Genomic DNA, 24,842 nt, shown 5'->3' with positions numbered 1-24,842 from the left:
TTTCAGGAGCTCAAAGGTATCTGTCATGTAGAAGGTGAATCCATTTCCCCCAGTTAAAACAATAGGGGTTTTATCTCTCAACCCTGAAAACTGCATACCCTACAGTCAAATGCGTCTTGTTTTGGCAGACCCTTGGCCTTTTGTCTCCCTGGTGACCTTCTTTTACCCCCTCCAGCTGAGAATGATGTGTCAACACTCGAACCCCTCCTTCTCACCCCTTCCTTTTCTCTAAAGTCTCTCTTTCTTGCACGTGCTATTACACATACTTTTGTTTAACTACCCCCTTTACTTCACCTCCTGCCTTTCATTCATATTTTCTTTGTCTTCACTTCCTTAGCACCTGACCAGACCACCGGCTCCTCTTACATTTCAACCCTGCTTATGCTTCCTCAGAAGGGCTATGATTTCAAGAGCAATTTCAGTTCCGGTTTAGCTCTAGATAGGCCATTCATAACAGAAGCTTTCCTGACCCATGAATAAATCTGAGGCAAACGTGTCCCTTGAGGTTCCATGAGTTCTGTTGTCTTTAACAAACCTGTCGTAAGAGACCCCAAGTCCATATATTTCTCCTCGCCTTTAGGTGCTGTGCTGTCTTGTTGACCTTGCTTCCTGCACAAACTACACCACATACCTTCACCTCCCTATTTCCCCCTCTCTCTCTCTCTCTCTCTCTCTCGCTTATTTATGACTGGTAAAACAGGTAATTACCTCCTACAGAGAGACCTTTGCAAAGAGGAAGTAACTCTAAAGTTATGTGCTTAATCACGCCACTCATAAAAGTAGGAAATACTGCAGGGGAAAACAAAACTGAATGAAACAGTGGGTAATTTGATCAAATGGTATGCCATTTGCATCCCTCATGTAAATAGTTGTAAAACTTTGCTATAATAATGACATTATCAACCTTTTTTAGAAGTGAACTTTCAAACACAACTTAAACTTGTGTACTTCATCATATATATTTTGTTCATTTGTCATCTTAAAATGTGTTTGTATAGTAAATAACAGATCATTAAAAAGTGGATGTTTGTCAGTGTCAGTAAACAGTAATTTACTTTCTAAAAAGAATGTTGTAGTTCCGTGACCTGAGTACCTTTAAAGATACAAATTTTAGATCAAGTGTTTTTTACACATTATTTGTTTGATAGAAAGTTTAATATAATATAAAATCATACAATCCAATGCTATATCATGGCCATTTTGTACATATTTTACGAGGTGGCTTATTCGTATGAATTTGTACGACCTCACTCGTATGATTTTATACGATTTGTCTAAACCCCAGTGACGGTTAGGGTTAGGGGCGGGGTTAGGTGTAGGTCATTCGTACAAATTCATACGAATTGTGCAACTCGTAAAATACGTACGATTTGTCAACAATCGTATGAATTTGTACGAGTGTGGTCGTACGAATTCGTACGAATAAGCCACCTTGTTAAAAATTTAAGAATTGCAGTGAGATCGGGTTGTACAATCATATAAAAATAATTTTAAATGTAATAGTTTTTAAACTGTAAATGGTACCAGTTTCATGGAACGGCCCATATAAGTCTGAATGTTGACAGAGAAAATATTGAAATGGTACTTTTTGAAAATGAGACAATGATGGACAATTTTGAAGAGTTTAAGGTGAACTGCTGATTGGGGATCTGATATGAGTATTTGTAAGCCATTCTAAGAATAGCTGAAATACTGGTTTAAGCTGAGGCTTGAGGGTGACATTAGTCATGAGAGTTCAACATGTATGGGCAAGTGTTTAAATGCTACATTCAGGACTAACAGGCATTTGAAAGATAATCTGGGAAAAGTTCAATTTGAGAAAACTGATTAGTCTAAAAGTAAACTAGATCTCATGACCAGCGTGGTTGAAAGTAGCCACACATTTAGAGAGAAAGTGAGAGAGGGAGGAAAAACATGCACTGTTCATTCAATTCACATATAAATATGTCTTGTCTGTGTGTGTGTTTTGCAATTGTATGTAAGTAAAAAAAAAAAAAAGTTGCTAATGCACAAACCTGTAAGCAAGACACTCAAGATTTCAGAGAATGCATAGTAGTGACTTTGAATAGAAAGAAATAATCTCTCATCACAGATGGATCTTTCTTCTTTATCATGCAGTGTTAAACTAGAAGTTTCAGGTTCGTTTCGTAAGAACATGAAAATGAAATAATTTTGCCATGAATTCAGCTGTGTTCACCGCCTATACAAAGTAGATATTTACACTTTTTTTCAGAGTGAAGCCCATGCAAAAGTTGTCATGACAATGGTGTAACTGGTGTTTATTTACTGGTCCAAGTCATAAGAGACCCTCTAACCCTAAGTATGAGAATCAACTGAGATGCTATCCTTATCCAACATCACTTATAAACGAGGGAATCAGCTGGTGATGTGTTTTTTTTTTGTTGTTTTTTTTTTTTTTTACTAATGCACGCCAAACCCTTCATTTATAATTTACCCAGGCATGTACCAATGATACATTTTGACCCGAGTGTGCAGACCCATCAGCCGGCACTGTGAAATCACAGATTGATTGACTAATTGAGTTTGACAGAAAGACAGCTGGCAACCTTTGCACAGATACCTTGGGGAACACCTGTGTCCTTGTACCCCTTGATTTGACCCTGATTCCACTGGCATTTGCTACCGTGACAGGGTTGAAACAGATGAAATGTCTTGTGAAGTACCAGTTTGATTTACAGCTTGCCAACATCAGTTAGAAAAACAATCCAATCTAGGGGGAAAGCATCTGAAATATGGGCCTAGTTCACTTCAGCTTCATGAAGATGTTGTTAGTAGAGGAATAGGAGAAGTAGCAGAGAGACTATATTCTGCTAACTCCCTCCTCTGAGTCATCCACTTAGACCACCACAAATAAAGATCAGTCTACACTTTTGAGGGAGTTGTGAGAGAGGGGTAATTATACGGCTCCAGACCCCACATCCTCACACTGAGGGACCCAAAGCTTCTGGGCCCCTTGACCCCATTTCCACCGTCTCTTCCTCCACCTCGGGTCTGAAGGGGTCTACCAAAGAAAGTGGGAGATAGAGAGTAATTATAGCCGGCACTGTTGATATGAACAATTGAGGTCAATAAGAGAGACCACTTACTAGAGAATATAAGCACTTCTGTACACAATAAAAGAAGTTGCTACGAAACAGGAGCGAGGGCAAACAGACTAGGAGAGGGCATTGTCTCTGGCACAATGGTGCCCCCGAAAGCACAACAAAAAAAAGTTGACTAAGACGATAATTTGCAGACAACTGAATAACGATGCAAGTGAAGTAACACACCACAGAACAAATCCCTAGATCTTAAAGTATTCAGTGGATCTGACAAACACACTCAAGGGAGGTGTTCAGACAACATGGACTCTGGAATCTTTTTCCATGTCTCTTCGCTGGACTACATGCAGAAGCTCATAATGTGGAGGGAAGTAATTGCATAGATTTGACTGTGAGGCATGTATGAGCAAGTCAGAAGAGGCCAGAACCTTTCACAATCACCATTTTTCAAGGTGTATTAAAAAATCTAATTTAGTCACGTTTCATCCGCCCATCATGTCTCAGAGAAAGAGCATCAAACAAGCCCAATGTATGTGTGATTACTCCTCCAACTTTCAGTAATCTGGCAAGACTGTGAGCATGTAGGTGGAAGTCAAGAATGAATGTGGTTTTCCTACTGGAGGGTCTACTCAGAGGCAGGCTTTGTTTTGCTAGCCTGACCGCTGACTAGGAGCCTCCGGAAAAATGAAATATTTAAAATACACACTAAGCCTAATGTGCCCTGAGCAAATTCATAAAGCCTTCTTTACGCGTTAACCACACAGTAGGTGGCACACACACCTCAGATGAAATATTCTCCGAACCTACAGGTGTCAGTGGTGAGCAAATATCAGCGTAACCAGTTAAAAAGCAGCAGTAGGAAGCATCTTGCCAAACTTTACATGCACCTACCCAGGTAAAAAGAAAGTTCACTGGTAGTTGGTCAAATGGTCATGAGGTTGAAGGGGGCCTTCGAATATTGTCTTGGATAACGGGGGGCCTTCAAGTCAAAAAGGTTCAGAACCACTGTCTTAGTGTATAAAAGGTAACTGCTGTTGTTTGCAGGCCTACTTCTCCTATTCATTTTCACACGTGGACCGTTAGGCTGGGTGCAACTAGGACGCCTCTTGTAAGACGTAGCATCCATGTGGAGGCACACTCCAAACAGAGCTACCATTCTCCAGGGTGGCAGCCTGACCGGATCTGCATCTCTCCCTGGGCACGAGGCACAACACTGGACCTGCTTCAGGCTTCCCAGAAAAAAAAAAAAAAATGATGGCAATCGGCCCATCTTATTAAGAAAACCATAGAGAGGCTTGTTTAGAGAGTCTACAAAATACACCCCATTGTGTGTTGGTAATCTAATAGCAATCCAGGTCCTTCAGTTAGGAAAAAAGAAGAGCTCAGCTTCGGTGAGGACACTAACATGTTTATGTGCTAGCGAGTGATGATACGGCGCCTGCCAGCACATCCCGCTCAAGCTGTGGGCGCATTACAATGCTGTATCAAGTTAGCATCTAAAAACAGAGAAGAGACTGTGACGGTGGAGTTCAAGAGTAACTCTACAATCAGTGAGGAGAATGTGATGAATCCTACAGCCGGCTTTGCACGTACGTGTGTTTGTTTTTGAGTGTGTGCGCATTTCTGCAGACGTGCTGGGATGTTGAGTGCTGCCTCTACTTCTAAACATGGCTATTTGATTCCTGTTTTACCAGCTACCCTCATCTACTGTGTCAGCTTTAGCTAATATTTACCTTCAGCAAAAACCTGCTGCAACATATGGTCAGCGCTCCGGCTTTCACCTGCGGTCTGCTCTCGCCACTTTCTCCATTAACACTCAAACCTTACACACGTTTCCCATGAAAGTCTATTTAGCTGATAGACCATCTACCATCTGGTTGATTGAGGTGGTGTGTTTACCTGAACCAACCTGCTATACAGGAAGATTACGTTATTCTGTTTGTCAAACAGTTTAGTACATGTCACTAGACCGATTAACAGATTAACAGTTTAAAGAGGAATCAAGCTATTTTTTGAAAACTGGATGGGAAATTTTGCAACACTCAGAAAGGGGGTTAATATCTTAACAGGAACTTAAACACAATAAATAAATAAATAAATAAATAAATAAATAATATAACTACTTGTATTGACCAAAAAATGCAAAAAGTTTAACTAAATTGAAAATGAAAACAGGAAATAAACAAACCTGATTAAACAAATTATTAAACATGTAATTGTATCTAAATTATCCTAAAATAACATTGATTAATAAAATGCCGTCAATATGCAAAATAGAAATAAAGCAATTATTATTCAAGTTATGGCTGGTAACCAATGCAATGCTAATATTAAAATTCTATAATACCTTTTCTACTTTTTTTTCCTTCTATATATGACTTGATATGATCATGATTATAATATGATTGTGTCATTAAAATTATAAATCCACATGTGAATTTAGGCAGCACAACAATATAACTATAGCATGAAAGCTCTTACATTATTAACATTAAGTTAGCTGTAGATATCATACAATGTAAATATTAAATTAAATTAAAAGGTTTTACAGGCCAATTTGAGCTAAAGAGGATACATTTTTTTTGGTCAAATTTTAGTGGTGATGTGCCATATGGTTTTTTTATTTTTTTATTTTTTTTATTATTATTAAGCGTAGGCTTAGCAAACAGCTTTAGGCCTTTACTCGTTCAAGCAGATAAAAAGCTGCTCTTGCATAAAAAAAAAAAAAAAAAAAAAAAAAAAACGGCCAGGGTATTATCAAGATGACCGCCAAGTTGAATGACTTGCTTAAAAAGACGCTGCCCTCATCTAAAGATGGCACTGATTATACAACCATATGTTGCTTTCTTCCATATCTGAGTATGCAGTCAACCCCACATGGCATGAGTCCAATGCGATGTAGAAAGGAGCGTACAGGCCCACGCTGCTTCTCCCCAGAGAGTGGTTTGAAGGCGTCGAGAAAATGTCAAGGGGATGTATCAGCATACCTGTGTTCTGCTCTCTTTCTTCTCCATCACTCTTTTTTACACACTGATTCATCTTTCACAGCTCGGCCTGCCAGCTCTTCCACTACATTTTTATATACACAGTCCAACAGCAGGATAGATGATGTAATACAAATGCATACAGACTTTGAATCTGTTATTTGGCAGGCATATTGCACTCTTTATAAAGGTCAAAGGATGCAGCACAAACTTTAAATGTTTGTTGCATCATGCAAACAAAATCAGATTTTTTTTTCTTCTTTATACTAGGATCTTGTTGGAAAAGATTGCTGAATATTTTTTTTTACAGATAAATGTATTATCAAAAAATAATTTCTAGTAATTTTTATTAGGGATGGCATGGTTCGCTTGAAAAAAACAAAACAAAAACGCACTGTTCGGTTCACCACACACGGTTCAGCACGTGCTGGGACCGCGGTTCAACTTAAATCTGACAAAACATCTGTAATATCATCTGTTATATGGTTTGCTATAAATAGCGCATATATATATATATATATATATATATATATATATATATATATATATATATATATATATATATATATATATATATATATATATATATATATTAAAAAACGGGGTTCAGCTAAGAATTGTTTCTGTTGTTGCATGCACATTCTGGCTTCCCAGACATTCCATCAACAGCGATGAGAGAAAAACAAATATATAAATAAAAAAAATACAAAACCCTGGACTCTTAATAATTTGGAATGAACCATAATTCATTTATTTTCAGGATTCTTTGATGAAGAAAAAAACATTTTTTTTTTTTAATAAAACATTTTGTAACATTGTAAATGTATTTACTTTACTTTTGCACAATTGAATCTGTATATGCTGAAAAAAAAATAGCCATCAAAAACTTTTAGAATGGATAATAATGCTTTGTTAATGATCATGTGACACTGATGTCAGGAGTAATGGAATGTTTAAAATGAGGACATTTCAGTTTTGATATCTCAATATTAAAATTACATTTTTAATTTTAAAATATTAAAACATTAAAATAGAAAACAGTAATTATAATTGTATTAACATTACACAGTATCAATGTTTTTTACTGTAGTTTTGATCAAAGAAACGCAGCCTTGGTGAACAGACTTCCCGTCTCTTTATGGAATCTCACTGATTCCAAACTTTTGAACTTTACTCTAAAGAAAACATATAAAATGTAGTTTTGTCTTGCTAGAGGTTCAAAACAGTAACTACAAAGTATAAACAGACAGATAAAAGACTTGAGACAAGGTCGTGCTCACTGACGTTTTCTTTCTGTCCCTCTCGAAACGTGAACAAGGACACTGTCATAGTTTCGGTTGGGCTGAGATAAAAACAATATATATCTGTCTGTACTTGCCCTAACTGCTGATGACATCATCCTGATACGAGATACCAGGCCACCTGTCAGAGTCTGAGGAAGCGTGGGGCTGTTAGGTCAACAGAACTTAACATTGTTAATGATTACAAAAGCCAGCAAAAGGACTACACAGAAACGGCCCTGCTTGTTTGCAAAAGAGAGACAGAAACTAGGCATCAGAGACACAAAGATAAGGAAAAAAAGCTCAGCTGGAACCATTACATAAATGCATGCATAAATGCATAAGGGAGTTTTACACAGAATGGTATTCAGCTAAATTATTGATGTCCCCATTCACTAAAAAGCTTTTTATGCGGTACACAGGAAAGAGAGACAGCCTCCTTTACTATGTGTATTTATGCTGTTTGGAGTATGTATATGTCTGCGAGTGGATCTTTCTGCATGTGTGCGCTTGGATGTGTTTAATGTGCTGGTGTGTGCACAAGGATAGGTTTGTTTACAAAAGGACAACGGCGAGCCAGCTTCTAACAACATAAACATCAATAAACGGCTTTAACAAACTGAGATGCTTTAACAAATCATGGTCTCCTGTGGATATCAACACAAAAGTGGCCAGCATATCTTAGCGGGTGATTTACAACAAACGTAACCCAAAAAAATATATATATAATAATAACGCCAAATGTGGAGTACTTTAGAAATAATGACCAAAACATAATTAATCTTTTATCACACAAATTGCTAGATAAATACACCCATGAGCGATAATTGATCAGAGTTGGCAATTTTTGAATAATGCAGTGATATCCTCCAGCATGAAATCAATAACAGCCGTTAGATGTCTTCATGTTGAAAATATCTAATCGATAAATAACGTGGCCATGGCCATTACTGGTGGGCCATGAGTAATGAATTACACCTGAGACGGCCTTTGTTTGTCTGCGGGTTACAGGTGGTGGTGTAAAGGGGATCGGAGTCTAATTAAAGTGAATCTGAGGAAAGACAGAGAAAAATAACTGCAAAAGGGTAAGAACAGTTTATATAATTTAAGAAAATCAGGTTCAGGGTACTGAACAAATCATTGCGTTATATTAAACTTTGACAAACAGATTTGAACTGTGTACAAGGTATACTGTAGGCAATTAAATACTACTATACAAATTGCTCAAAATATATATTAACTCTAGCATAAAATAATAATAATTGCTGTATTTCACCAAACACACTCAACATGACTGAATCATTTCACAGAGAAAAGTGTCATGCAACAGAGTGCAATGCAACACAAACACACATATAAGAAAATCATTGTCAGGTGCAACGTCATGTCTGTATCTGTGTATTTTGAGTGACAGCTTGGATGTGTTTTGTGTCTGCTGCTGAACCGATGGCCTCAGTGTACCTTGGGCTACACATACTCAGCACATCTTGCAGAAAAAAGTATTTCAAGTTCAGCTGAAAGCGGCGCTGGGGGAATATGCTAAAGACGGCCATGCATAACAAATTCTGTCCCTGTCCATCATCATCAATAGGCAAAATTTCAGTCTGGAAAAGTTCAAATCCAAAGTGGAGGTAAGTATAATGATTGAATTGATTACACGGATGAGCGATTTAAATGCTATGCATGAACGAGCATGATGCAACATTTTAAAGTTGAGTATGTATGCAAAAATCACCTGAAAATAATTGCTCTAAAATTCTGGTATTGACATTGGACACTCTTCACTAAAGCTTCCTTATACCTTAACCTATGATTAGCTTTCCAAACTCTAAGGTCTAACAGTAGCAAAACCCCCTGACGGGAGGGCTAATCTACATAAAAACAAAAATGAAAAACAGATAATCAATATTTGACGCGAAGTGCTGCTGAAATCCTCAAGTACCCCCTCCTGCATCTCTCTGATGAAAGAGTTTTACTAAGATTTCTTAGAGGGAAGTCATGTTGAGAGATTCATCCATTTTTAACGCTTTGTATAAAAATATGAAATGTCCATCTGACATCAAAGGGCATAGTTTATCATCAGGGTTTGAGCAAGCCAGTATTGTGGAAACAGGTCAGCTGGAGAGTTGGGCAGCTTTAGTCTACCCCCCTCAATCGAGAGCAGATTGATCTATTAACATGTCCGGTTGGGAATTCACACTCCCACTGGAGGGGGTAGTGAGAGAGTCTGGACCACTCACAATTAACACATATATTTAGTATGCAACCAGCCAGTGCCATCATCTGTTATCTGGTGCTAGATGAGATAATGGAGATTCATAACTAAAAGAATATTGGGGATATGGAAGCCACAGCTACAACTAAGAGGCAAAGACAACTTCTTAAAAATAAAAATCACAGTTTCATATTGCATTTACAATATTTTTGAGTTTCAATGGGGTTTAGAACTCTTGATTCATTAGTTAGGGTTAAGCACTTTTCTCGGTCAAGGCAGAGTAGGTTACACAAGCAAATATATTTAAATAACATGTAATGTATAGCAAATGTATAAATAAATATATAAATATGTAATATATAAACAGGAACAGGTCATTGCATTGGTCAGCAATGCTGAGAAAGCATGATCAGAAAATAATTTATATCTCTAACCTTCCATTTGTCAGACACCTTTGCTTGTGAAATGAACTAGCAATGGCTGAACGCAAACAGAGCATTTTTTTACTATGGCCAGGGGAACCGGAAATTGTGGCTTTTACAGGATGTTGCCTCCACACCACTAGGTGTCAATATAAGTCCCAAATGGCTTCCATATTGACCGTCGCAACATAAAATTACTCATATGTCTTTTCCATTAGAATAGATCATGTTCTGGAGCCAGAGCTTTTTCTCGGCCAGTTCCTGTGTAGGCGAACTGGAACCTGTCACGAACCGGTAGCATATTTCTACCAACTTGAGAAATGAACTGTTGGTGCTTTTCCACTGTCTGGTACAACTCGGCTCAGTAAGGCTCAGTATGGTACAGAACAGCACAGCACGGCTCAGTTCGTTTTTTTTTGTTTTTGTTTCCACTGCGGTTCAGTTCCGCTTTAGAGTGTGTGGGATTCACATGTTGTTACAGTTGTGCCGCATCTACTGCCACAACTCTTGAAAAACTTTTTCATTCTGCATCGCCCCATCAAGCTCTTGCTGGATCCGGTCCTTGGCTATCAACGAGAGGAACGACTGTATTTCCTCAAAAGACAATGAAAAAGACACTTTTTGTTTGTTAAAAAAGATGCGTTCATTCAAAACAGTTGCGTTGGATCCTTCCCTGGCTGTGCTGATTTAAATCTAGCGTTTCTGTTGTGTTTGTGTCGCAAGGTCAGAGATGCAGGTAGTGACGATTCTCTCCAGCCAATTCATGATCAGAGTTTACACATCATGTTTTGGTAATGGTACCGTGCCATGCAGTGGAAAAGCACCATATGACACTGCTATGTTTTGGTTACCTGACTATAACGAGCCTAAAAACAAACTTTGCAAAACCCCTGGAACCTGGAGCCCACTTTCATGTGGTAGAAATGCATAGAATGGTTCAAGAATTGGCACTGGCCTAGAACCCGTACCTGAATCATATCGGTGGAAAGCGCTAGCAGAGCATTAAACTAAAAAGAGCAAAGAAGGGGAGAAAAGTAAAGAGGGTGATGTATAAATCTCCAAGACTCCAAGAGTATGGGGCTGTGCTATTTTCATGACCAAGACCGCAATGGATCTTTCCAATGGCTCTTTGGGAGCGTTCCATTCTCCACACACAACCCACGGAATGCTCACCACATCTCTTGTGCTTCTTTAGACTCCAGTGCATGTGCTACCCAGCTGGGTAGAGGGACATCAAGTCCCCCTCCTCCAACTTTTCACCACACACCACATTTTAGAGATTTTCCCATGCACACACACACACACACACACACACACACACACACACACACACAGGTACAAACTTAATGCATAGTGTGTCCAGAGCACACCACGCCTTGGTCCAAGATCCAGTTTCCACTTTCCCTAAAACAGTACTATAAAATTTCGATGTGACTTGTTCCAATCACGGAAGCTTTCCAGAAGGCTGTCAGATTATCTCAGTGAGTCTGGAGGTTGTTATTCCAGGTCGCACATCAAAGAGCAGAGGAAACCCAATCCAAATGACACATCATCTATCATAACGCATGTCCTTCCGTCAATAACCTCCCTTGCCAACAAAACCCGGCAGTCTGCAGTGCGATGTGTGGAACTCCATTTTTTTCTTCATTTAAAAACTCCTCAAATCGCTTTGCAGTCATCAAGCCAACAACAGCACAGCAGCACAGAGCTATTGTAGCATCCTGACAGCATCTAAGCAGAAACAAGAACATTAAACTTCTAAAAATGCAGAACGAGAGATTTCTCAGAAGTGAAGGGCGCTGATTGCACATATGAAGAGTTAAACATGCAGGCACTTTTGGCTTTCAATTAAATGAAAAGTATCTGGCTACGAGATGAAGTCGAGGACCACAAAACCACAGGTTGAGGAGAGGGTGAAATGCCTGAAAAAAGTAAAGGGGTGGAATGAGTTACAGTGTTCCCCACAAGACCTCAGAAGTCCAATGCTTTATATTGACTTGAAGGCCACAGAGTACAAGAACCCACCAGAGGATCCTTCTACAAAGAATGTTAACATATGTGCTTTAGCATATAGTGTTTTGAAAGTCAGTGCGTTTGAGGGAAGGAAAATAGCATGGCTAGTTCCTCTTACGTCACTGTAAAAAGCAGGCCTGAAGTAATTGCCCTGATTCTCTGAAAGCAACAGGGTGGGTGGGCTCATAAAAGAGGGTCTTATCTGGGTATGGAAATCAAAGGTTTTTGAGAAGCAGATTCTTTTCTTTTCAACAAATCTAGATTGCAGCAGAACAACACTAAGGCAAATCAAACAGCACGCTTCATTTTAAGTCTGGCTTTAGGATGCAGGGGTGTCAGTGGGAAAAAAGATGAAATGGTTCTCTGTTGATAAAGGGTGTGCAATTAGTTAGAAGATTTAACTAAGGCTATAGGTAATAGTGAAGTTCAGGACAGTTTTAAATGCATTGACAATGCTTTTAATGGTTCTCTTCATTAATAGCCATAAAAGCTACAATAGAATTACCTGCTGTTTCAAAGATGTATTTAAACTCTAAAGCGTGTCAGTCCAAACTATGAATTCAAACATCCCCATAGGTCTACCAAGCCAAGGTGAGAAAATCTCCTGTGAAAAGAATCTGCTTTTCGCCTAATACCCTTTTTGATAAAGAAAGAATGGGTAAATATATAAATAAGTCTGGCTGACATATCACAATAGTGTATTACTATTGATCAGAGACCCTGAAGCGAGTGAGAAAAGGGACTCAAAGGGAGATTCAACAACTCAATTAGGTTGGATTGAAATTACTGTCACTCACTGAACCTTGCAAGTGGAGGAGCACTGCTTGAAAGAACTCAAAATCAGGAATAGTCATGGCAAATCTGCAGCTTAAGGAAAGAACACGAACTTGCTAGCAGCAAAGGATTAAATTCATATTCATTTCCTCTCATAGAACAAACTGTATTCCGGTGGAAATGACTCACATGCCCCAGATGATTCCACTGGAGCAACAAGACATTGAATTTCTATAGATTTTTTCAAACACCCAAATTTTTGCATATAATGGTGACTCATTTCAAATGCTTCCAAGACGTGACACCCACCTGTAGAATGAAGCAACAGCCTGCTTCTGCCAATGCAATCAATGCACATTTGCTATTAAGTGTAGAGAAAAATGGAAAATGCACCATTTATTTTTTCCTTTTTTTTTTTTTTTTGCGTAAACGTGCAGTTTTTGACTGAACTGTGGAGTGAAACTGATATGTGCATTTATATCCAAGAGAATATAGAGGTCGTTTGACACAGAAGATAGAACAGTTTCTTTAAATATCATTCATTTATTTTGAAATTAATCTTTAATTACACATCCACATATAACAATGATTAAGATTTATTTGGTCACTGTATCACCACTTTTTTTTTAGCATTTTGAGCCATGTGTGTGTTTGTGTTTTTTTTGTTTCGTTTTGTTTTTTTGTGAAAAAAAGTGAAGACCTTGCCATTCCGTCTAGCTACTTCTTGAATACAAGAGTGCTGTGTGAACATCCTTGGTAGGATAGTTAATCAACAAAATGAACATTTTGTCATTTCCTCATCCTCATGTTGTTCCAAACCTGTATGAGTTTCTTTCTTCTGCTGAACAGAATAGGAGATATTTTGAAGAATGTTGGCAACAAAAAGTATAGGGGAAAAGGCCATGGTATATGTAAATGGCAAGCAGCAACTGTTTGGATCGGAATTTTCCTTCTAGTTGGTTAGCAGATCAGAAGGCTAAATGACTACTCAATTTTAAAAACATAGAGTTTTGTTCCATTACTGATTTATTTTATTATACTTTTTTTTCTCACAAAAGTAAGGAAATAGCCCCCTATTCTCCTTTTTAACCATTTTGTCAAAGTGCCAACGCTATGCATGGCCTTTCCCCTCCCCTCCCTCGATCTCTCCATCACTGTCATGCTTTGAAAGGATTGACGTGCTCTCAGACAGAGCTGATTAAAAGCTTTAAGGTCAGAGAAGTGGGACAGCTATTGAGTGAACACCTGTCTGTCCATACACTCACTGCCAACCCAGTGCAACGCCAGGTGTGATCTTCATCACAGCATGATCAGAGACTCTAATAAAGCAGCCCTGCCACCCCCCAACACCGCACACATGCTCATGGGTGAATGCCCTACCTGTCTTGGCCAAAACACCATCACTGAATGCCAAACAAGTCCATCTTTTTAAAGCTGCAGGAAACAATTTGCTAAGCCCCGGAAGCACAAAATAATTCAGACAGAGTAAGGGTTTCTTTTAAAAATCTCTAAAAGATGAGTATGCTCAGTTTGACATTGTTGAAAAACTTCCTGGCTCAAGGTTTCTCTGCAGTCAGCCAAACCCAAAGCTGTCCTGAAGTGCACTTTTAAGACAATTCTCCGACTGTTTGCCACTAGTCCGAATACAGCAGCATTGTATTTTCTGTGCTATCTCTAGGAAGAAAGACGCAGTTGCTCAGTCCTTCAAGAAAAACAGCGCTGCCTGAACCGAACAAGATACAGCTTGTCCGTCATGATTTTGCTCACAGTAGCTGAGGAAAACTTAATTTGCCCGAAAGCAATTTCTGTGACATCGGCAGCGTTTGTTTCAAGGCATGCATATGCTGCAGATGGGTGTGTGACGCAACATCTCAAGCAGTGGCAGCAGTACTTAAAGTGCTATTCTGAAAATAGATTTTATGTCACTCAGAGGCCCATGAAGTTACTGGAATTTCAATTTGAGAAAACCCTTATCAATTGAAATATTTTTTTTTACCTGAAAAAAAGGTAAAAATACAATCTCAAGGATAAGCAATTCATTAGAAGTGCATGTGCTGCAAGTTCCACCAAGGTGACCGCCTGATTGCTTTTACAATCCAATGTTATAATCAACATACTGCAATAGAAGTGTTCAATGAAGCCATGGTTACAATTGTGAATGTGTTGGTGGGATTGTTTTTTAAATCTATGAAAAGCAAAACGTCTTAAAATAACTTCTTAATGACTGTTTTCTGCTTTGAAAGGTTGTGCCAAAGGATTACTGGTCATTAGAGCCGACTTTTCAGGCTCTCTTCCCAAAAAGTAGCAGGCATTACAGTTTGCTGGGCATACATGTTCTTTCATAAGGTCTTACACTGCTTTTCTGTCAATTTTTTTTTTTTTTTTTATTGGGAGATTAAAACTGCAGGGCATTTTTAAAATAAATGTTAGAACCATACATTTACATTGAATAAATTGTCTCGTATACAGCTTTTTTCACCCTTTTCACTTGTCGAAAAAGTAAGTCTAATGGCTGAAATAATAGCACATCTCTCAACGAGGCATGTTTCAGGTATCATTCATGTAGTACAAACATGCGGAAGTTCAATATGTGGTGTTATAGTCATGTTCAATTTCCTAACCTTAAATGAGCATTAGTGATGCTTGCCTTTGCAATATATTTTAGAAAGAAACTCCTAAGCATCAGAAATACTACTTTAACCTCCCCAGAACCTGCCTGAAAACTCATTTTCCTCCTCCAAAGCCATTATGCACCTTCATCTTAGTTTGAACACATAATACTCCTCTGCACAATGGGAATGGTGTACTGTGACCTTAAAGATATTCTCAGAACCGATAGGTGGTTTGTGGATACTCTGTCAGGCTTGGCGCACATCGTTTTACTGTCGGGTGCAGGAGTATCTCCTGTTTTGCAAGTTAAGAAATCCTCTCCCTTCCAGTACAGTGGCTGGCTTAACCTGTCTAGCCTGATATGACTCTAAAAAACCCCGGAAAACCGTTGATTGCTTGACCTTGGTTAAGTTTCCCACAATGATGAAAGCAAGCATTTGAAAAAGATAAAAAAAAAAAAGGCACTCAATGTTCCTTTTGCAAAACTGGCACACAAAATGTGGGTCACATTAAATGTCAGAAAAAAAGAGTTGAGTACACATTTAATGTAATTTTAATGTCAAAAAACAGCCTCATTCTAAGACAATAACTTTCTCTTTTTTTCCGTTTATGCAGTAGTGAGTAGTAACTGAATGTTATCTTTTGAGTTTAATGCCATATTGATGACCTCAAGGATGACAAATATGTGCCAAAAAAGAAAAAAAAAGAAACATTTGAAAAAATACAACCCTCACTGTAAAAAAAAACAAAAAAAAAACACATCAACATATTTTCCAGCTAACAAAACGTTGAGTCTCAAAAAATTAGAAATGCAGTTTTCTTGAAACAATATAAAAATCCTTGTCAGACCAACAGAAATGAACATAAAAACCTTTGTCAGACCCCAAAGGTTTTCCCAATTAGTCAAACAGTTGTCTGAACAAAGAATTTTATATTGCTGAAATGTTAAGGCTTTGAGAGTTCCCAGCATGCATTGCTGCATGAATACATTATGTAGATGCTGTTACGAAGTTACTGTTCTGCTGTTCGCTGGCTTCATTTAAACTTTTTCATTGATGTTTTGTGATTATTGTTAGTTGTGCAATGATTTAAAGACCTCATCTTTTTTACATTTGGTGACTGCCACCATTCTTGAGGTTTGCTTGTCAAGTATTGAGGCCTAGAGTATCTTCAATTGATTAAATCTATATCCTGGATATCAAAGTCTTGTGTGATGCTTTATAAACAAAGACAAATAATACATTTACTCAGCAACAATACTTGTTGTTTCAGGAAACAGGAACAGGAAATCATCATTGCCTGAACGCAGTTGGTTGGCTGAGCGCATTATTGTTACTTAGAAGAACTATGAAAGAATTGTTAAGACAACTCAAAAGTCATACTACATCAAGTTGAATTATTTTTTTATTTTTTTTTATGATTTCTCAAGTTTATTTTTTACAGTGCTCTAGCAGAAAATTAAAGGTGAAACTCAAAACACTGTATGCATACATTCCTGTAAAAAAAATTTCTACTTTTGTAAGTCAAAGACATATCTAAAAGCAGACACGGGCAAACCCATCCTCACATAAACACTCTCTGTTTCACGTGTGGTCATTATAAAGGTTCTTGTTCAACAAATCTGACATCTGGTTTGCTTTCGCATCCTATTATCTAGAGCTGCAAGGTATGTATCTGTACTTGGTGGAGTGTAAGAATGTTTGTAAGAATGTAAGAATGTTTGTTTTAGTTTTGGAAGGACTCAACTCATGGGTATGAGATGAGTGAATCTGTTCCCATAACTGTCACATTTGTTTAACCATATTTATTCTAGCACAGCATGGCATGGGTGTTTACACAAACTTAACTTGCGAGTCAGTTCCCTTTGCGTTTATTTCATGAAGCCATTTAAAACATCTACACCAAACTCTTTCTGGAGTTTAAGTTTCTGGAGGGCCACTGTCCTGCCGAGTTAAGCTTTAACCCTAATTAAACGCATCTGATCCAGCTAATCATGTCATTCAGGATTGTTTCTAAACTACAGGGATGTTCATTGGAGCAATGTTGGAAATAAACTCTGGAACTGCAGGACCTCAGTTTGGCACCCCTGGTTTACACCATCACTGGAAAATAGCTTCAAACGGTAACATTTGGGCATTTGGCAAATTGTATCCAAACTGGCTGGAATTTAAAGTATGCTTTTTATAAACCCATGCATTCCCAGTGACTCGAACCCATGACCTTGGCATCGTATCATTTGAGCTACTCAATTCTTTCGGCAAACAAATTCTGCCCAGAAATTTTCCAAATGTAAACATACTGCACAAGCACAATGATAATTAAGACTGCCCCAAAAATAACCGTTTACGCCTCTTTAGGGAAACAAGGATTGAATTCCAGTTAATATCCTGGTTGTATTCCCAGAAAAGGCAACTATTTTAGTTATCAACAATGAAAGTAAGAATTTTCATATTTAGCAAAAGCGTCCACACAAATTGCTTAATTTTTTGTATTATAATACTACAGCTTTAAAGATTAAATATGCGGGCAGCACAACAAAAACAGTACTGATGAATATGTATGAGCGCTTCCAATCCGTGCACCCGATTCGCTCAGACGAAGTCAAGTGAACCCTATAGTGACCTACTTAAAATCATGCCAGATGACAAGGCCATCTCATGCTTTTTCATCTTGCAGTCAAGTGAGGCAGAAAGCCCTATGCTTCACCGTATTTTAAACAGGCCTCCTTATCAACGCGGTGTGGGCAGTCCTCGAGCGGCACAGGGTTTGGTTGATTAGCCCTGTGAAAGGCAGGGTGACTCTACCCTCCTACACTCGACCGTACTGCAGCCACCACTTCTGTTGTTAATGGTGTGTCCCACCCCTGCAGCGCAAGTCTCGAACAGTTGGACTCTTCTGCTTCCCACCATGCGGCTCGCAGCACTCTGCTTGGCCAGTGGACCGTGACAAGTCCGGGGCTCCAAGGTTGTTTGTGATACAGACCAGCCAAGCCTACAAGGCAAAGGTGACACTTAAACCCGCCACCCAGCCCGACCAGATGGCAGCTGTTTCTTTAATCAACAAAGGTGTCTATAGATGGAACTTGGCATACACACCTAAGAAGAACCTGTTAAGCATTCAGAAGTAATGCACTGCAGGTGTGCCAGGAAGTCGGTGTGAGCAGAGGCGAAACGAAGCGTCACGACAAGCAGGGACATGACTTTTCTATAACACCCAAAGGCTCACAACCGGCGACGTGCTCTGATCTTACACTTCTCATTAATTGTCTCACAAATGACTTATATGTTTTTCTCAAGACTTGGGAACAGCTGACAAACCACAGGGAGGCTGGCCATTGAGAAATCTTATGAGTTAGCGGTGAAACGAGCTTTAACCTACAATTTGCGAGTGAGTCAAGACATGCTCATCTGTTGAATAGAGCTGACGAAATTCTACACTGAAGTTTGTGTCAGTTCTAGCTTTTCTTGCAATCATTTCTCAGTGTATGACTCGAATACCCAATCCACAATACCCAGGCCGCTTTCTTCTAGGCCGCCAGGGGGAAATGTCACCCACAAAGCTATTGCTCCTCAACAGGATCACTCAATATGGTGTCCACTACGTTGGGGTCTACATCATACAACACAAAAGCAAAAATGATAAAAACACCCATTCAATATGCGGGATGATTCAGCAATACTTTCTTATCACTACATAATAGTTGGAAAACAACTGGTGAATAATGTAAAAATGTGGTTATTCTTAAGAGTCCATAAGCCAAACCACCACAAGGCTAACTGGACCAGACAAAAGGTCATGAGATTGCATGGTAATTTGCAATTTAAAGTGTTCCTTAATGTTGGCTGCTTTATAACATGAACATTCAACGTGAAATCAAATCCAAATCCATTTATTTAAAGAATACATTCCTAATGTTATTCATGTAATGTAACCATCCTCTGAAATCATTGTCGTTATTGGCTCTATTTCTAATTGGACTTTACAATAGTTAATAAAGTAAAAACATTGACAGCTAAAATTAATAGATTTTAGAATATACATTACCCTTAAGATCCGCAAAATGCTCTCGACATTGAACTTGACTGGTAGTGTAACAACTACAAACTTGCATTTTTAGTTTTGCTAAGACTCATTTAAACATGTGATGTATAAAATCAAATCTCTTTCATTTTTGTCTTGCTGATTCCTATTTCCCTTTAGAAAGTCAGAAAGTAAAATGTGTTGTTAACGTCTTTTCACATTGAGTTTAACTGTCTATTATACAAATTTTCTGAAATTACTACTCTGTTTTATTGCCAGTTCAAGTGAATAGAGAATTGCATGTTAGATTTTTAGAGTATACTTAGATTTTGAGACAAAAACAACCTGCAGCACTGACGTTGTGTGCTATTTGGATATCAGAATGACCTTTCGATGGAACAGTGGACACAAATGCAAGGTTGAGCAGTTTTGCTCTATTTTGTTCAAAGTGCAGCACTTTCTGATCTCTTTCTGAGATGTTTTAATGCCAGTTGAGTCGCCAAAGGCCAGAGGACATCTGCATTAATATTAACATAAGACCTGAGAGCCTGTGTGTGAGGATGCTTTTTACACTCCTTCAAAGACTGACAACACTCTCACTCGATGACCTTCAAGTTGCAGTCTCCCAAGCTGAGGAGAGGAGAAAGAGAGGGAAAAAGAGAAAGGAAGGAGGGGAAGGCACAGGGCACAAAAAGAGAGGGAATGACATGAAGCATGCTCAGCATGCTGGGGGGCAGTCTGGTCTAAAAATGTATTTAAATCATTTCAACCAATACTTTGATATACATATAAAATAGGATATATTTATACACCAAAGATTGATACAAAAATAGGCTTAAAAGTACTATGGCCGAGAAACAAACGTTTTAGCTATATAGCTGAACTCAAGCATCTAACAGGATGACAAATGACTACAGAGGAAAGTGCAGACATTTAAACAAAGGAAAACAAGAATTAGACAGACCCCCTTACTTTCATATCATAAATAAATAAATAAAAGAATGAAAAAAAAAAAAAAAAAAACTACTATTGCATTTTTGCATAAATAAGCAGCAGTAATATAACACTATTACAGACAGTTAGTCAATGCAAAAACAAAACGGCTTCAAAAGCTACGCCACACACCATTGTCCACTGGGATTTGGCAGACTGATGTATCATATTGTGCAAATGTGACACTCTGAAAATTGATCCAAGAAAAAAAGCACGGACTGGGCTATTCTCATCCATTCCGAGCATTCATGAGAAGTATAAGCACACAACGCTCACGTGTGCACCAATATGTGTGCAGTCCCATGATGCCTGGCTTTGTGCACGTCTCACATGACATGCTGCCTTTGCGTGTGCAATATTGTCTTGACAGCAAAGGAAGACGACGGAAGAGAGAGAGGGGGGGATAGATAGAAACTGCAAAACCCAGTCAAAAAGAGAAGAGGAAGTGCTGAGCTTGTTATGCCAAATGGTGTAATGGGAGAGACTGAAGCGTGCAGAGCATCACGTTTTCATCCAAGCAGCCGCACACAGTTTAGAAGAGCTTTATGGATGCAAAACAGCAGAACATATCCTCAAGGAAAGGCACTCTATTTTTAGATTGTGATGGACACAGTTAAGAATAATTTAATTAGTTTAATTAGGAATTGTGGTGCGTGACCAAACCAATGCGGTCTCCCGCTATTTGTTCTCAGGTTAAATGTCACAATCACTCCTTCCACCCTGATGTTTAAAGTTAAGTTACCTGTTCATTTGACATGTTCACATAATGACAGCAAACCAGCTCCATTTGAGTTCAATACTTACGTTTTCGCGAAATACAGGCTGAAAATGGACCTTCATTCATGGCTGCAATTCAACAGCCCACCATTCTACCTTTCCAGTACATGGTGACAAATACAGCCATCCATAATCCTACTGTTTCGTATTAAATAGGGCTACATGACATTGAGAAGCAAGTTGGGACAGGGAAAAGAAATAAAAATGTCAACTGGATTCCCAGCAGATGGAAATATGACTCAAAATGCAATCGCACAAGCAGGGGACAGCTTCTCAAGAGCAAAGCCATGGGTATCAACAACGTAGTGTTGTAAAACCACCAGGGAACGTTATTTTTAAGCTCAGTATGGATAAATTAGAAATGTTGTGCGTGAAAACAACTTGTTGTTTCTTTTCCAAGCCCATTAACTTCTATTGTGCGGTAAAACAACATACCAGACAGAAAAGTAATTACAAAGAGTCAGGTGTCGATCTACATTGGCAACTAATACACTTCCCAAGCCCGTCATGCTTATATATGCACCCCGTTACTAGAGACACCTGCATCCAAACTCTGCGTTGCAGACTCCCAGATGCAAGCGCCAGATGTACCCCGAGCCGAGCCAGCTTGCTGGGGAAAAAAGATGGGAAAAAGGAGTTGAAAATAGCCTAGAGAATCACAACATAGTTATAAAAAACAAAACAGCAGACACAATGAGAAAACCTGCTAAGACATCCCCAAAGAACCACGGATATAGACGGGATTGCTCGGCTGAATCGAACAGGGATTTGACTGCCCAGTGCATTTGGTTTGTAATTAATTCACTTCCCTTTGCTGGAAGTAAATGGAAGGATTCACAGAGGACCTGTAGACACAGGATGCAGTAATATTAATGGGCCTATGCTGAGAGGACGGATGCGTTTTTTTTATTTTTTATTGTAGGAATCAAGGACCTTGGCAAAATTTGTAGGACTTTGGCAAGGGGAAGGTCTGAACGGAAAACAGGCAGGTGGGGGAAACAATTGAACGTGTCACCAGATACTCTCAGACCTGATGCCGAGGAAACGACAAGGGAAAATAATGGTGTGTAGGAGGAGAGCAAGAGGAAACCGTACTCTCCTGCCCTCAGGAGTGAGGTTAACCGAAGAGTGCGATGACAAAACAGTCAACAAGTTTTGAAATTGGCTTCTCTTGCATAGGTAGAGAACCATGAATCCAGTCTTGCGAAATCTGCCCACGCCAGCAAAGTCTCACCTGAGGACCAGTTAAACCGCTTCCCTGACTTTAACGTCCTAGACAACTGTAATGACTCAACCTAACGGATGCTGTTTGTTGAAAGATCTCTGTGCTCTTTTTTTTTTTTCCCACAGTCTCACACCCGGAAGATGGGAGTGGCCGTTTTGCCACAGAGTTGGTCATGTAGTTGTCCTCCCTGTAATTGTCTACACATTGGCGAGACCGCAACATCGCCAATATGAGAAGGTTACAAACCCAGCAGAACCAAAGCCAGAAAAAAGCCTCTGTGATTCACATCAAGTGTGTCACTCAAGCGCTGTGGCTGATAGGCGTCCGCTCTTAGACATTGTGTAATATGGGCAAGAGAATACAGTTAATCTAAGGGGACAAATCACAACATCAAAGGACATGCGCAACTGAGGACAAAGGCATTTGAGATGTGCTTGTCCCTGGGTGTATTTGATAGAGATTTTTTTTTTACAAATATGAAATGGTAATAGGCTATAAGTTACACTGAGTATAAGATGGTATACAAAGGTAATTTGATGTATACCATGGTAAGGGCAGGACAAAATGACAGAATTTATTCTGCGACGGCAGAAAAACATATAACACATGCGGGGGGCATGATGACACATGTTGTATTTGGAAATGTACCATGGTAATATTATGTCCAAAACATGCCATTACCATGGTACTATTTTTAGGTGCTTCCTAAAAATGGAGTTCGTTTACAAGTACAGAGATGAATGTGAGTTTACAAATAATGCTCAACGGAAAAACGGTGCATTTCCTGTTTAAAACATTCCCGTTTTATTTCCATCCCTTTCTGTGCTTGTTATTATCCTCTGCACACAGCAGTGTTGTAGCTGTTGGCTGCGGGCCAGTTAAATGCAGGGTGCCTCTGTTAAACGCATCTCAATCTCTGAACCCGGATTGCACTCCGCTGATCAGGAAATGATGGTGTGGTCTCTACGATTTCCACAGAATACAAAAACTCACGCACAAATCACAGCCACTGAAGAGAGCAGGATGAGTACGTGACGCTGAACAATAGCTTGGTTTGGGTGGCACAACTGGAATGATTGGTGTTTTGGGTGCATTTTAGAAGCATAGCCGTAGGGGTGTTTCAATTCAGCTGAAGCCGCAAGAACAGACTTGTCACAGTACACATCTTCATCTCAAATAAAGCAGAGAAAGACCGAGTGATCGCACAATAAATGCATGTTGTGATAATTTATTTAATCTCTCTGATGACATTCGCTCGAAACACAACTTTAGGAGGAGCGGTAGAAAACGCTGTTTGAACATGTTCAGCACTCCTCCAATTAAAATAAAACTCAAACTTTGTTTATATTCTTGAACACATTGTAGAAGTACTAATTATTTTTCCTCTCCATTCAGATTTTCCTTCATAAAAATGATCATCGGGGGGTTGTAACTACATAAAATCTGAGAAAATAAATGGGATAATGGGGTGCACTGATGGCTTCTCGTGTTAACTGTAATCGCTCATCGAAATCCCACGTGCAAAAAGAGCACTGACACTTATCATTGATTCCTCTGCCTCAGAAACCGAGTTTAGGATCTACATGCCTGGATCCATCATTTCCAATTAGGCCATTTTACTGTGAGGCCACACATAAATGCAAATGACCCATTTTCTCATTATCAGCCACTCTGTAAATCACTAGCATATTACCGCCCTTGCCAATTTGCTGGATCAAAACAGCAAAGGTAGGATGGTGATTTTTTTAAAACACAGCCATTTATGTTGAGCCAAGCTTTGGTTACATAAAAGCAATTGTGTAAGATCCTTTTTTCTACCATTAGTCGCGATATCCTTCATAGTTAACTTCACTGCATTTCAGTAATCTCCATTATTTTAAAAAGGGGTCTCTTTTATGCCTTAAACCCTGCAATGACATTCATATTAAACCCTTTGTGTGGTGTCTTCATGGACAAATGAACGTTCAAAGACATTGTGTTCCATCAAGTACAATCAAGTCTTACAATTTAGTTTAAAGATAGTCCTCACCACATGTAACGTTACATAATTACATAAGCATCCACAAAAGATGTTTACACACCATCATCTATATATACATTTTCCCCATCAAAGTACTTTGTTGTCTGGCCTCTCATTCCATTGCCTTTGCAACAGCTTTGCATATGTTTTCATTACATTCATGCAAAGTTGTATTGTGATCTCAAAAGATGTAAATATCTGCACTATTTTGGCTACATCTAACTGTTAAGATTTAAGTGGTATGCCTTTCTCATTTGAAAAGTGTATGATTGTAAAAAGTAATGCATACATGATTGTAAAAAGTAATGCATGTACAATCAATTGACAATAGAATAAAATATTCAATATTATCAGTAAACTGTCACAAGTCAATTTCTAGCCACAACCTTTAGACTCTAATGTGCTAAAAAGTTAAATTTGCTATTATTATTATTATTATTATTATTA

The 24,842-nt window shown here is 38.7% G+C and overlaps 1 protein-coding gene across 1 annotated transcript in view; it reads right to left on the bottom strand.

The window, feature by feature from the left end:
- Window positions 1-24,842, bottom strand: part of LOC127933852 (nectin-1) — a 94,889-nt gene that overhangs the window by 39,003 nt on the left and 31,044 nt on the right. The gene's annotated exons all lie outside the window — the stretch shown is intronic.

Source organism: Carassius gibelio, chromosome A18, assembly GCF_023724105.1.
Source record: "Carassius gibelio isolate Cgi1373 ecotype wild population from Czech Republic chromosome A18, carGib1.2-hapl.c, whole genome shotgun sequence".
NCBI classification, from domain to species: domain Eukaryota; kingdom Metazoa; phylum Chordata; class Actinopteri; order Cypriniformes; family Cyprinidae; genus Carassius; species Carassius gibelio.
Note: the sequence above shows the minus strand (reverse complement) of the source record. Positions and strands in the feature narration are given on the sequence as shown.